The sequence below is a fragment of the Haliotis asinina genome, chromosome 1 (assembly GCF_037392515.1).
Source record: "Haliotis asinina isolate JCU_RB_2024 chromosome 1, JCU_Hal_asi_v2, whole genome shotgun sequence".
NCBI lineage: Eukaryota > Metazoa > Mollusca > Gastropoda > Lepetellida > Haliotidae > Haliotis > Haliotis asinina.
Window position 1 is genome coordinate 75,731,452 of NC_090280.1, and position 15,416 is coordinate 75,746,867.

A 15,416-nucleotide genomic window follows, 5' to 3' on the forward strand; every position below is an offset into this window, starting at 1 on the left:
CGGAAAGTGTCCTACTTTGTTGTGTGAGACAGATACTCCAGGTTAGTTACTGAGGAATGTGAACACTATGATGACAGGTAGACAACTGAGTCCCAATATCTGAGATATTATTGATACAGGTTTGTTGTTCCTGAGGCATCCTTTCTTTACTACAAATGCTGCAGTGTCAATGGACAGAGGTAAATGCTACCTGACACTCAACACAGCTATGAACTGATGACTAAATAAGACCAAAGGGATCAATGTTGACACAGGTACTACCCAAGTGTTTCAACACAGCCACAAATTGATGGAAAAAATAAGGCCAAAGGGGTTGTTGTTGCCACAGGTACTGTACCCTGAATGGCAAATGGGTCTATATTTCGTGATCCAAAATTAAAATATGACATTTGTATTTGACCATTTTCATGACTTTTAACATCCATTTTTGCAATTTTTCAACAAAAACATGAATTGCTAAAAAAGTTTGTCTTTACTAGAGAACTGAACACTTTTATGAAGTTTTAAATGCATTTAGTGTCACAGCGTCCGTTAATTTCGATCCATGATCATCTTGTATGTAAAGCACTTCACATATAATACTGATGCAGTGATGATGTGCTGACTCACAATGCTACAAATGGCCCATACAAAATCAGTCATTAATCTGTATCATAATACTGCTATCACGCTATCTAGCTGTCAGTGTATTTCTGGTTCCATATTCTCAAAATGTTTCTTAAATTTTAGTCCAAACTTCACTCAACACTGTGATTACACCATGCCATCTAGAAAGTGGTCTAATGTAACATACGTCATACTTGGGAGCACATTTTCTCAGTGAAGGATTATAGTCCTTTGGGGCTGAATCCCGTACTGGATTCAAACCAACTCTCTGAGAGTCAGGCCCCAAATGGCCCATACACAAAGTCAGCTATCCAACCCACTCAGCCACAATTAGTAGTGTACAATTAGTAGTTTACATCACGGACTGTTTACACCACTGCTGGGTGAGTTTTATGAGTTTTTAAACTTTTATGTCATATCAGGAATATTTCAGCCTAAACCAAGATATAAATTAATAATAATTAAAAGTAAATTATAAACACCTGTCACTGAAGGACAGTAAAACAACTACACTATCACGGATATGAATTTAAAACTAGCAATTAAATGTAAAACAGTTTAACCACAGAAGATGATACAATATAAAACCAGGTTTGTAGATCGACAACAAGTGAAGGTAGATTACGATATCCTGATGCAGGGGACTTACAGTACTTTAGCTACCTGTATGAATACTAGCTGGATGTACACCCATCCCTTCAGCTGCTGGCAATTGTAACAAAATTCAGCTAATATAATTAAAATAACAACAATACTATGTTTCAAAAATCCTTGCAAGTTTAAATCTCTGGTGGGAATGAATCCAGCTAAAGTATTAGAATCTGTACTTTACTGTAATCCCAAATTTAGCATGCATTGAACTCAATCCTGTTGCTATTGTTATTGCGAATAATGCATGTGAACAGAACATAAGGTTGTGCTGACTTAGGATGTTTTACAACAGATTCACAGATTAATGCTAGTCACTCCTGGTAAACATTTCGATGTGTGGGGATGAACATATACATAACAGATGCCACAAATTGACGCATGCTAGATCACATTTGTTCTAAATCAACTAGTGGGTATCAACAAAATGTGTTCACAATGGAAACTGTGGGAGCAAGTGGTATTTACTAGTAGAATCGCCTGATAGAAAGTACTCCATCTGTTTAATAAAGTACTAAAAAAAATAAATACATGAATACACAATGCCATAAAGCATTAATATAGATTACTATTAATGGTTTGATCGTGACTGTGGACCGATTACCAAGAGTACCAGTAAGTAATTGCTGAGAAATAATCTTCTGTGCTCTAACACCAGACACGCTCAGTGTGGTAATTAGGTCATACTGTCTGGCAGTGATTTCTAACCAAACATATGCCAAATATAAGATAAAGTAAAATAAACTACAACAATGACAGATGGATCAGTGATTTGAAATTAATGTTTCATTCATGTAAATGAAAAATGTCCCCACAAATTTCCCCAAAAGACACATGCAGCTGGACAATCAGCATAGTTGCCTCCCTTGGTCACAACAGAAAAGAGTGAGTGAGTGAGTGAGTGAGTGAGTGAGTGAGTGAGTGAGTGAGTGATTTGCCATCCCAGCATCACAGTGAGGAACAACAGAAACAGGCATCATACATTCTATCTATGTGAGGATTACCAGAAATGAGATTTGACCAATGTTTTACTTGATCCATTCTTCCAATGTTTACATCGAGCGAGCGAGCGAGTGAGAGGCTGCGAATGAGGAAAGTGATTCTTGATGGACCTATATATAATCAATGAAAGTGGCATGAAGAGGGTATGAATGTTGTTGTATAAGAGTAAAGGATTATTGTGAGTGAGTCCGACGATTGATCAGAAGACCTATGGCTGACTCAGAAATGTGATGGCCCATACAGACTCACTCACTAAAAGCCATTTGAACCTTTCACTGATGATCACATTAAATTTAAACACAGATTTAAGAGTTTTCAGTTATCACATCAAGTGTCTTTGATGTGAGAGAAAAGCCCAAAGCATTATGCTGGCTGCAGAACCAAAAAGATTTTTTTTCTTCTTACCTACCTACCTGCCAAGGGCACTTACAACATCCAACAAAATCCCAGAAACTGTTCACCATCAACAAATTTATCTGCCCCCAAATGGATGTACATTCAAATGTCAAGTATTCCATGACAGACTTGAATACCAGGCACTGGTCAGATTCACCCTCAGGGTCATTGTTCCATTTGATGAGAAACGCAGCACATTTTGACATGGCATTGCAGGTGGAATACCACAAAACACAGGCTTTTATCATTATCTCCTTATCGGCAACATCTACCATCAAACATAAAATCAATGCCAGCTTGGTGGCTCTCTTTAAAACGATATTTCTGCACGATGGAAAGAGCTGTAATCTTTGTTGATGACATGTGATGACACTCAAGGTCAGCCAGATAATGGAAGAGTCACAGTTTAGTCAGTTTAAGGGGAAGTGGTGCACTTTTTAAGATTTAATTTAGAACTGTGTGGAGGATCAATTTTGTCTCAACTGATTGAAGCAAAAACAAGATGAATGAATTAATCCCGTTAACAACCACTTCACCATGGGCGCTTCTATACTCGTTGGTTGGTTTGATGTTTAACACCAAACTCTGAACAATTATTCCAGTCACATGGAGGCAGTTTGTAAAATATTGAGCCTAGACCAGACAATCCGGTGAGCACCATCACAAGCATCTCTCTATGCAATTAGGAAATGATGACATGTCAACGAAGTCAGTGTGCCTGGCTATTCGATCCCGTTTAGTCACCTCTGACAACAAGCATGAGTTACTGGAGACTGCCTCTTTACCAAATAATTAGCATCTAAACATTCCCCTTGTCCATGAGTGTTTGCAACTTTTAACCTTCAAACTAAAAACTTGCAAAATAATGTCCTACTTACAACAAACTCTAAGAATTGTGGCATATCTTGTCATGTCAAACTAGTGGTCGATGACATGAGCAGAGTTATATATTGTTAAACACTTTCACTAAGGAAACAAAGTAAGCCAGGAGCATATTCTGTAAGACTAAATGAAATCTTGCATGAAACTTTAACAGGTACAGTGAACACCATCACCACCACTCAGGGCAATGACAAGAAGATTTAGCAGGGACATATTTCCTGAAAGGTTAATTCAATATAGGTTTTCCTCAGGGTCATACCACAGTGGTGGACACAAGAAATGGGCTTCAAACATTGTACCCATGTGTGGGCTAGGTCAATGCTTGAACCACAAGGCTAATATATGCATCACATCCTATATTACATAGACCCATAATTATGGTCTTAAATGACTCACAACATCTTGAACCTCAAGGCTAATATATGCATCACATCCTATCTTACATAGACCCATAATTATGGTCTTAAATGACTCACAACATCTTGAACCACAAGGCTAATATATGCATCACATCCTATATTACATAGACCCATAATTATGGTCTTAAATGACTCACAACATCTTGAACCACAAGACTAATATATGCATCACATCCTATATTACATAGACCCATAATTATGGTCTTAAATGACTCACAACATCTTGAACCACAAGGCTAATATATGCATCACATCCTATATTACATAGACCCATAATTATGGTCTTAAATGACTCACAACATCTTGAACCTCAAGGCTAATATATGCATCACATCCTATCTTACATAGACCCATAATTATGGTCTTAAATGACTCACAACATCTTGAACCACAAGGCTAATATATGCATCACATCCTATATTACATAGACCCATAATTATGGTCTTAAATGACTCACAACATCTTGAACCACAAGGCTAATATATGCATCACATCCTATATTACATAGACCAATAATTATGGTCTTAAATGACTCACAACATCTTGAACCACAAGGCTAATATATGCATCACATCCTATCTTACATAGACCCATAATTATGGTCTTAAATGACTCAGAACATCTCGAACCACAAGGCTAATATATGCATCACATCCTATATTACATAGACCCATAATTATGGTCTTAAATGACTCACAACATCTTGAACCACAAGGCTAATATATCCATCACATCCTATATTACATAGACCCATAATTATGGTCTTAAATGACTCACAACATCTTGAACCACAAGGCTAATATATGCATCACATCCTATATTACATAGACCCATAATTATGGTCTTAAATGACTCACAACATCTTGAACCACAAGGCTAATATATGCATCACATCCTATATTACATAGACCCATAATTATGGTCTTAAATGACTCACAACATCTTGAACCACAAGGCTAATATATGCATCACATCCTATATTACATAGACCCATAATTATGGTCTTAAATGACTCACAACATCTTGAACCACAAGGCTAATATATGCATCACATCCTATATTACATAGACCCATAATTATGGTCTTAAATGACTCACAACATCTTGAACCACAAGGCTAATATATGCATCACATCCTATCTTACATAGACCCATAATTATGGTCTTAAATGACTCACAACATCTTGAACCACAAGGCTAATATATGCATCACATCCTATCTTACATAGACCCATAATTATGGTCTTAAATGACTCACAACATCTTGAACCTCAAGGCTAATATATGCATCACATCCTATATTACATAGACCCATAATTATGGTCTTAAATGACTCACAACATCTTGAACCACAAGACTAATATATGCATCACATCCTATATTACATAGACCCATAATTATGGTCTTAAATGACTCACAACATCTTGAACCACAAGACTAATATATGCATCACATCCTATATTACATAGACCCATAATTATGATCTTAAATGACTCACAACATCTCGAACCACAAGGCTAATATATGCATCACATCCTATATTACATAGACCCATAGTTATGGTCTTAAATGACTCACAACATCTTGAACCACAAGGCTAGTATATGCATCACATCCTATATTACATAGACCCATAATTATGGTCTTAAATGACTCACAACATCTTGAACCACAAGGCTAATATATGCATCACATCCTATATTACATAGACCCATAATTATGGTCTTAAATGACTCACAACATCTTGAACCACAAGGCTAATATATGCATCACATCCTATATTACATAGACCCATAATTATGGTCTTAAATGACTCACAACATCTTGAACCACAAGGCTAATATATGCATCACATCCTATATTACATAGACCCATAATTATGGTCTTAAATGACTCACAACATCTTGAACCACAAGGCTAATATATGCATCACATCCTATCTTACATAGACCCATAATTATGGTCTTAAATGACTCACAACATCTTGAACCACAAGGCTAATATATGCATCACATCCTATATTACATAGACCCATAATTATGGTCTTAAATGACTCACAACATCTTGAACCTCAAGGCTAATATATGCATAACATCCTATATTACATAGACCCATAATTATGGTCTTAAATGACTCACAACATCTTGAACCTCAAGGCTAATATATGCATCACATCCTATCTTACATAGACCCATAATTATGGTCTTAAATGACTCACAACATCTTGAACCACAAGGCTAATATATGCATCACATCCTATATTACATAGACCCATAATTATGGTCTTAAATGACTCACAACATCTTGAACCTCAAGGCTAATATATGCATCACATCCTATCTTACATAGACCCATAATTATGGTCTTAAATGACTCACAACATCTTGAACCACAAGGCTAATATATGCATCACATCCTATCTTACATAGACCCATAATTATGGTCTTAAATGACTCACAACATCTTGAACCACAAGGCTAATATATGCATCACATCCTATATTACATAGACCCATAATTATGGTCTTAAATGACTCACAACATCTTGAACCACAAGGCTAATATATCCATCACATCCTATCTTACATAGACCCATAATTATGGTCTTAAATGACTCACAACATCTTGAACCACAAGGCTAATATATCCATCACATCCTATATTACATAGACCCATAATTATGGTCTTAAATGACTCACAACATCTTGAACCACAAGGCTAATATATGCATCACATCCTATATTACATAGACCCATAATTATGGTCTTAAATGACTCATAACATCTTGAACCACAAGGCTAATATATGCATCACATCCTATATTACATAGACCCATAATTATGGTCTTAAATGACTCACAACATCTTGAACCACAAGGCTAATATATCCATCACATCCTATATTACATAGACCCATAGTTATGGTCTTAAATGACTCACAACATCTTGAACCACAAGGCTAATATATGCATCACATCCTATATTACATAGACCCATAATTATGGTCTTAAATGACTCACAACATCTTGAACCACAAGGCTAATATATGCATCACATCCTATATTACATAGACCCATAATTATGATCTTAAATGACTCACAACATCTCGAACCACAAGGCTAATATATGCATCACATCCTATATTACATAGACCCATAATTATGATCTTAAATGACTCACAACATCTCGAACCACAAGACTAATATATGCATCACATCCTATCTTACATAGACCCATAATTATGATCTTAAATGACTCACAACATCTTGAACCACAAGGCTAATATATGCATCACATCCTATATTACATAGACCCATAATTATGGTCTTAAATGACTCACAACATCTTGAACCACAAGACTAATATATGCATCACATCCTATATTACATAGACCCATAATTATGGTCTTAAATGACTCACAACATCTTGAACCACAAGACTAATATATGCATCACATCCTATATTACATAGACCCATAATTATGATCTTAAATGACTCACAACATCTCGAACCACAAGGCTAATATATGCATCACATCCTATATTACATAGACCCATAGTTATGGTCTTAAATGACTCACAACATCTTGAACCACAAGGCTAGTATATGCATCACATCCTATATTACATAGACCCATAATTATGGTCTTAAATGACTCACAACATCTTGAACCACAAGGCTAATATATGCATCACATCCTATATTACATAGACCCATAATTATGGTCTTAAATGACTCACAACATCTTGAACCACAAGGCTAATATATGCATCACATCCTATATTACATAGACCCATAATTATGGTCTTAAATGACTCACAACATCTCGAACCACAAGGCTAATATATGCATCACATCCTATATTACATAGACCCATAATTATGGTCTTAAATGACTCACAACATCTTGAACCACAAGGCTAATATATGCATCACATCCTATATTACATAGACCCATAATTATGGTCTTAAATGACTCACAACATCTTGAACCACAAGGCTAATATATGCATCACATCCTATCTTACATAGACCCATAATTATGGTCTTAAATGACTCACAACATCTTGAACCACAAGGCTAATATATGCATCACATCCTATATTACATAGACCCATAATTATGGTCTTAAATGACTCACAACATCTTGAACCTCAAGGCTAATATATGCATCACATCCTATATTACATAGACCCATAATTATGGTCTTAAATGACTCACAACATCTTGAACCTCAAGGCTAATATATGCATCACATCCTATCTTACATAGACCCATAATTATGGTCTTAAATGACTCACAACATCTTGAACCACAAGGCTAATATATGCATCACATCCTATATTACATAGACCCATAATTATGGTCTTAAATGACTCACAACATCTTGAACCTCAAGGCTAATATATGCATCACATCCTATCTTACATAGACCCATAATTATGGTCTTAAATGACTCACAACATCTTGAACCACAAGGCTAATATATGCATCACATCCTATCTTACATAGACCCATAATTATGGTCTTAAATGACTCACAACATCTTGAACCACAAGGCTAATATATGCATCACATCCTATATTACATAGACCCATAATTATGGTCTTAAATGACTCACAACATCTTGAACCACAAGGCTAATATATCCATCACATCCTATCTTACATAGACCCATAATTATGGTCTTAAATGACTCACAACATCTTGAACCACAAGGCTAATATATGCATCACATCCTATATTACATAGACCCATAATTATGGTCTTAAATGACTCACAACATCTTGAACCACAAGGCTAATATATGCATCACATCCTATATTACATAGACCCATAATTATGGTCTTAAATGACTCATAACATCTTGAACCACAAGGCTAATATATGCATCACATCCTATATTACATAGACCCATAATTATGGTCTTAAATGACTCACAACATCTTGAACCACAAGGCTAATATATCCATCACATCCTATCTTACATAGACCCATAATTATGGTCTTAAATGACTCACAACATCTTGAACCACAAGGCTAATATATGCATCACATCCTATATTACATAGACCCATAATTATGGTCTTAAATGACTCACAACATCTTGAACCACAAGACTAATATATGCATCACATCCTATATTACATAGACCCATAATTATGGTCTTAAATGACTCACAACATCTTGAACCACAAGGCTAATATATGCATCACATCCTATATTACATAGACCCATAATTATGATCTTAAATGCCTCACAACATCTCGAACCACAAGGCTAATATATGCATCACATCCTATATTACATAGACCCATAATTATGATCTTAAATGACTCACAACATCTCGAACCACAAGACTAATATATGCATCACATCCTATCTTACATAGACCCATAATTATGATCTTAAATGACTCACAACATCTTGAACCACAAGGCTAATATATGCATCACATCCTATATTACATAGACCCATAATTATGGTCTTAAATGACTCACAACATCTTGAACCACAAGACTAATATATGCATCACATCCTATCTTACATAGACCCATAATTATGGTCTTAAATGACTCACAACATCTTGAACCACAAGGCTAATATATGCATCACATCCTATATTACATAGACCCATAATTATGGTCTTAAATGACTCACAACATCTTGAACCACAAGACTAATATATGCATCACATCCTATATTACATAGACCCATAATTATGGTCTTAAATGACTCACAACATCTTGAACCACAAGACTAATATATGCATCACATCCTATATTACATAGACCCATAATTATGATCTTAAATGACTCACAACATCTCGAACCACAAGGCTAATATATGCATCACATCCTATATTACATAGACCCATAGTTATGGTCTTAAATGACTCACAACATCTTGAACCACAAGGCTAGTATATGCATCACATCCTATATTACATAGACCCATAATTATGGTCTTAAATGACTCACAACATCTTGAACCACAAGGCTAATATATGCATCACATCCTATATTACATAGACCCATAATTATGGTCTTAAATGACTCACAACATCTTGAACCACAAGGCTAATATATGCATCACATCCTATATTACATAGACCCATAATTATGGTCTTAAATGACTCACAACATCTCGAACCACAAGGCTAATATATGCATCACATCCTATATTACATAGACCCATAATTATGGTCTTAAATGACTCACAACATCTTGAACCACAAGGCTAATATATGCATCACATCCTATATTACATAGACCCATAATTATGGTCTTAAATGACTCACAACATCTTGAACCACAAGGCTAATATATGCATCACATCCTATATTACATAGACCCATAATTATGGTCTTAAATGACTCACAACATCTTGAACCACAAGGCTAATATATGCATCACATCCTATATTACATAGACCCATAAATATGGTCTTAAATGACTCACAACATCTTGAACCAGAAGGCTAATATATGCATCACATCCTATATTACATAGACCCATAATTATGGTCTTAAATGACTCACAACATCTTGAACCTCAAGGCTAATATATGCATCACATCCTATATTACATAGACCCATAATTATGGTCTTAAATGACTCACAACATCTTGAACCACAAGGCTAATATATGCATCACATCCTATATTACATAGACCCATAATTATGGTCTTAAATGACTCACAACATCTCGAACCACAAGGCTAATATATGCATCACATCCTATATTACATAGACCCATAATTATGGTCTTAAATGACTCACAACATCTCGAACCACAAGGCTAATATATGCATCACATCCTATATTACATAGACCCATAATTATGGTCTTAAATGACTCACAACATCTTGAACCTCAAGGCTAATATATGCATCACATCCTATATTACATAGACCCATAATTATGGTCTTAAATGACTCACAACATCTTGAACCTCAAGGCTAATATATGCATCACATCCTATATTACATAGACCCATGATTATGGTCTTAAATGACTCACAACATCTTGAACCACAAGGCTAATATATCCATCACATCCTATCTTACATAGACCCATAATTATGGTCTTAAATGACTCACAACATCTTGAACCACAAGGCTAATATATGCATCACATCCTATATTACATAGACCCATAATTATGGTCTTAAATGACTCACAACATCTTGAACCAGAAGGCTAATATATGCATCACATCCTATCTTACATAGACCCATAATTATGGTCTTAAATGACTCACAACATCTCGAACCACAAGGCTAATATATGCATCACATCCTATATTACATAGACCCATAATTATGGTCTTAAATGACTCACAACATCTTGAACCACAAGGCTAATATATCCATCACATCCTATCTTACATAGACCCATAATTATGGTCTTAAATGACTCACAACATCTTGAACCACAAGGCTAATATATGCATCACATCCTATATTACATAGACCCATAATTATGGTCTTAAATGACTCACAACATCTTGAACCACAAGGCTAATATATGCATCACATCCTATCTTACATAGACCCATAATTATGGTCTTAAATGACTCACAACATCTTGAACCAGAAGGCTAATATATGCATCACATCCTATCTTACATAGACCCATAATTATGGTCTTAAATGACTCACAACATCTTGAACCACAAGGCTAATATATGCATCACATCCTATCTTACATAGACCCATAATTATGGTCTTAAATGACTCACAACATCTTGAACCACAAGGCTAATATATGCATCACATCCTATATTACATAGACCCATAATTATGGTCTTAAATGACTCACAACATCTTGAACCTCAAGGCTAATATATGCATCACATCCTATCTTACATAGACCCATAATTATGGTCTTAAATGACTCACAACATCTTGAACCTCAAGGCTAATATATGCATCACATCCTATCTTACATAGACCCATAATTATGGTCTTAAATGACTCACAACATCTTGAACCACAAGGCTAATATATGCATCACATCCTATATTACATAGACCCATAATTATGGTCTTAAATGACTCACAACATCTTGAACCACAAGGCTAATATATGCATCACATCCTATCTTACATAGACCCATAATTATGGTCTTAAATGACTCACAACATCTTGAACCACAAGGCTAATATATGCATCACATCCTATATTACATAGACCCATAATTATGGTCTTAAATGACTCACAACATCTTGAACCTCAAGGCTAATATATGCATCACATCCTATCTTACATAGACCCATAATTATGGTCTTAAATGACTCACAACATCTTGAACCTCAAGGCTAATATATGCATCACATCCTATATTACATAGACCCATAATTATGATCTTAAATGACTCACAACATCTTGAACCACAAGACTAATATATGCATCACATCCTATATTACATAGACCCATAATTATGATCTTAAATGACTCACAACATCTTGAACCTCAAGGCTAATATATGCATCACATCCTATATTACATAGACCCATAATTATGGTCTTAAATGACTCACAACATCTTGAACCTCAAGGCTAATATATGCATCACATCCTATATTACATAGACCCATAATTATGGTCTTAAATGACTCACAACATCTTGAACCACAAGGCTAATATATGCATCACATCCTATATTACATAGACCCATAATTATGGTCTTAAATGACTCACAACATCTTGAACCTCAAGGCTAATATATGCATCACATCCTATATTACATAGACCCATAATTATGGTCTTAAATGACTCACAACATCTTGAACCACAAGGCTAATATATGCATCACATCCTATATTACATAGACCCATAATTATGGTCTTAAATGACATCTTGAACCAGAAGTTTTCATAAGAATGATCAGCTTATATAATCCTTGAGTGATGTGACTCCTAATGCTCCTTTGAAGGGGGCATGGCTGGGCAGCCTTAAATGGTTAAAATGTTCGCTTGTCACAATGAAGACCTGGGTTTCGATTCCCCACATGGGTACAATGTGTTACATCCATTTCTGGGGAAACCTGTCATGACACTGCTGAAATATTGCTAAAAGCAACACTCATTCACTCACTCACTCACTCACTCACTATAACAATGCCACTCAAGAGAACCTAAAATATGCCAATGCTCTAAAATATTGACGCTGGTTGGTAAAAGTGTACGAAATATTGCCTAAAAATATTCTAATTTCACGGGTACTTAAAGTCTTGTGATATGTCATGAATTTGTTTTCAGATTAAAAAATGTCACTGCAAAATAAAATGAGCCTTTGTAATATTTTATGTATTTTTGGTTGGTGAAGTAAATAAACATGATAAAGCCCTTTGCAATTTTTCTTCTATTTTTATTGTAATGTTTGGAGGTCAGTGGATTTGTCAGCCAAATTAAAACAAAATACCAATACAAGTGATGCACAATAGTCTCAAGCTGTGTGACATTGCCACTGGATGAGTCTACAACATGCAGCTCCCTGCTGACTGAAGAAACAACGCGACTCTTGGAATATGGGCTCACTAAGGCTTAAGGGATGTAGTTTTTATCAAGGAACTTTCTCTCCCCAAAGAATTCCCAAATTTACATCTAGCACATCAGAAAAACATCAACTGTTGCTCCTCGGATTACATGGAGCATAACTTCACACGTCTCAACAAATGACACTAACTTCAAAATTGCCTGCTCTTTCATCTAAACAAAAAATATATAATGGAAATAAATAAAAATATAGCATTTCAGCTAACATGAATTTAGAAACAATACATATTTACAAGAAAAATGTTTTTATTCAACATGCATGAGTGAATGAGTTCAGTTTTACTAGTACCCTGAAACTAATAATCCTTCAGCTACGACTACAGCAACGAAATCATCCTTAGTATCACTAGTCATCACTTCAGAGAAACCACAAAATTACTAACAGTTTCCTGGAAATGTTGATATCCTAAAAGTTACAAAGTGAATGAGTGAATGAAAATAAAATTATTCATTAAAATGTATGCCAAGAAACAGTGACTTCAAATATCATGTCTCTGACAAAAACTCCCTTCAGCAACTACAACTCCCATCTAAACCAACAGGTCCTGTCCATAACCCAAACTCCAAATCCCTCATAAACTTGAGCTTCAAACCCCATCCTACACTCCATATAACTCCCTACTACACACAAAAATGAAACATTCAACTTCATGAACCTTCTACACCACTAACTCCAAACCCCACCCCTATCCTTACTCCCAACACCCTTCCAAACCTCACCTCCAAGCCTACTCCTCCACACCTCCAAACCAAACCTGACATCCCATCATTGGCTTCCCCGAACTCGACTTTCACCCCACTCTTCCCCTAATGCCAAACCTACTCCTAACATCCATCTCCACCCCACCAATCATACACCCATCTCCTTTTCCCACCCAGATATCCCATCCCCTTCCCCAAACTCTACCCTCCCCAAAGCCACCCAGCCTTGAAATAGCGTTTGCCCGGCTGCCCGCTGCTTGCTAGTTACACGGTGGGCTTACAACTTTATTTTACAGTTTCATACACTGCCAAAGTCCACCCTCATTCCCACTCCACCCCTAATTCCAACGCCATCCTTACTCCTAACACCCATCCCCACCCCAACTCCAAACCCTAGCATCACCTCCTATCCTCACAATCCCATGTTTTCAAAATGAAAGTCATTTGTACTTCGTACATAAAGTGTGTATGAAATCAGACTTGATCTTGTCATTACATGACTGAAATATTGTGATGCAAAGCCAAAACCCTCTTCGAACTCCATCCACCCAAGCCAAACTCCCATCCCCACCTTCAACGCCAAACTCCAACCCCATCCTGAACTGGACCCCAAGCAACAAACATCAAACTGACATACCAAATCAGTAGTACTTACATTCACAGTCAGCTCCATTAATCTCTCAGATTTCAGCTGATCTCTGCATGTCCATGAAATACTCCCTGTCATCAGCCGCTGTCCTCATTGACTTGATTGGTCAACATGATCCTAGGCCACAACACTGGGCATTAACTGTCATATTTACCTAAGCCAGCAGCACCATATTCCCATCTGCATTGACATCAATGTCCCACTTCAGTGCCCTTACAACCCAAAGCAGTGATAAATGCCAGCACTGGTGTATATAGCATGTACATTACATGTATATAGTAGTCAATCAAGGCAAAGCTTTCATTTCCTCAGTGCTGCACCAGTCCCCGTCTCTCTTCCATAGCTTTAACAAAGGAGTCTTAAAATCAATGGGCTGATCTCACTGCTGTACAGAAATGTGTCTAGAGCAGTCCAGAAAATAACCTGGTAGTGACATTAACTTAATATAACCTTGATGTAACTTAATTTTCTTGTTACATGCATTTGTTTTTCTTATTTTGAGACAAAATGGTTGAGAGCTGTTTTCAGTAAAACACAACTGATCACATGCCTTTACAA

The 15,416-nt window shown here is 36.0% G+C and overlaps 1 protein-coding gene across 2 annotated transcripts in view; it reads right to left on the bottom strand.

The window, feature by feature from the left end:
* LOC137297229 (uncharacterized) overlaps nucleotides 1-15,416 on the bottom strand; it is a 48,066-nt gene that overhangs the window by 5,228 nt on the left and 27,422 nt on the right. The window contains exon 1 of one of the 2 annotated variants that reach the window (XM_067829252.1): nucleotides 14,865-14,896. The exons of the other annotated variant lie outside the window; for it this stretch is intronic. The gene's annotated coding sequence lies outside the window, so the exon portion shown is untranslated. Of the gene's footprint in view, nucleotides 1-14,864; nucleotides 14,897-15,416 lie in introns of those variants that run through there. 2 annotated transcript variants of the gene reach the window in all.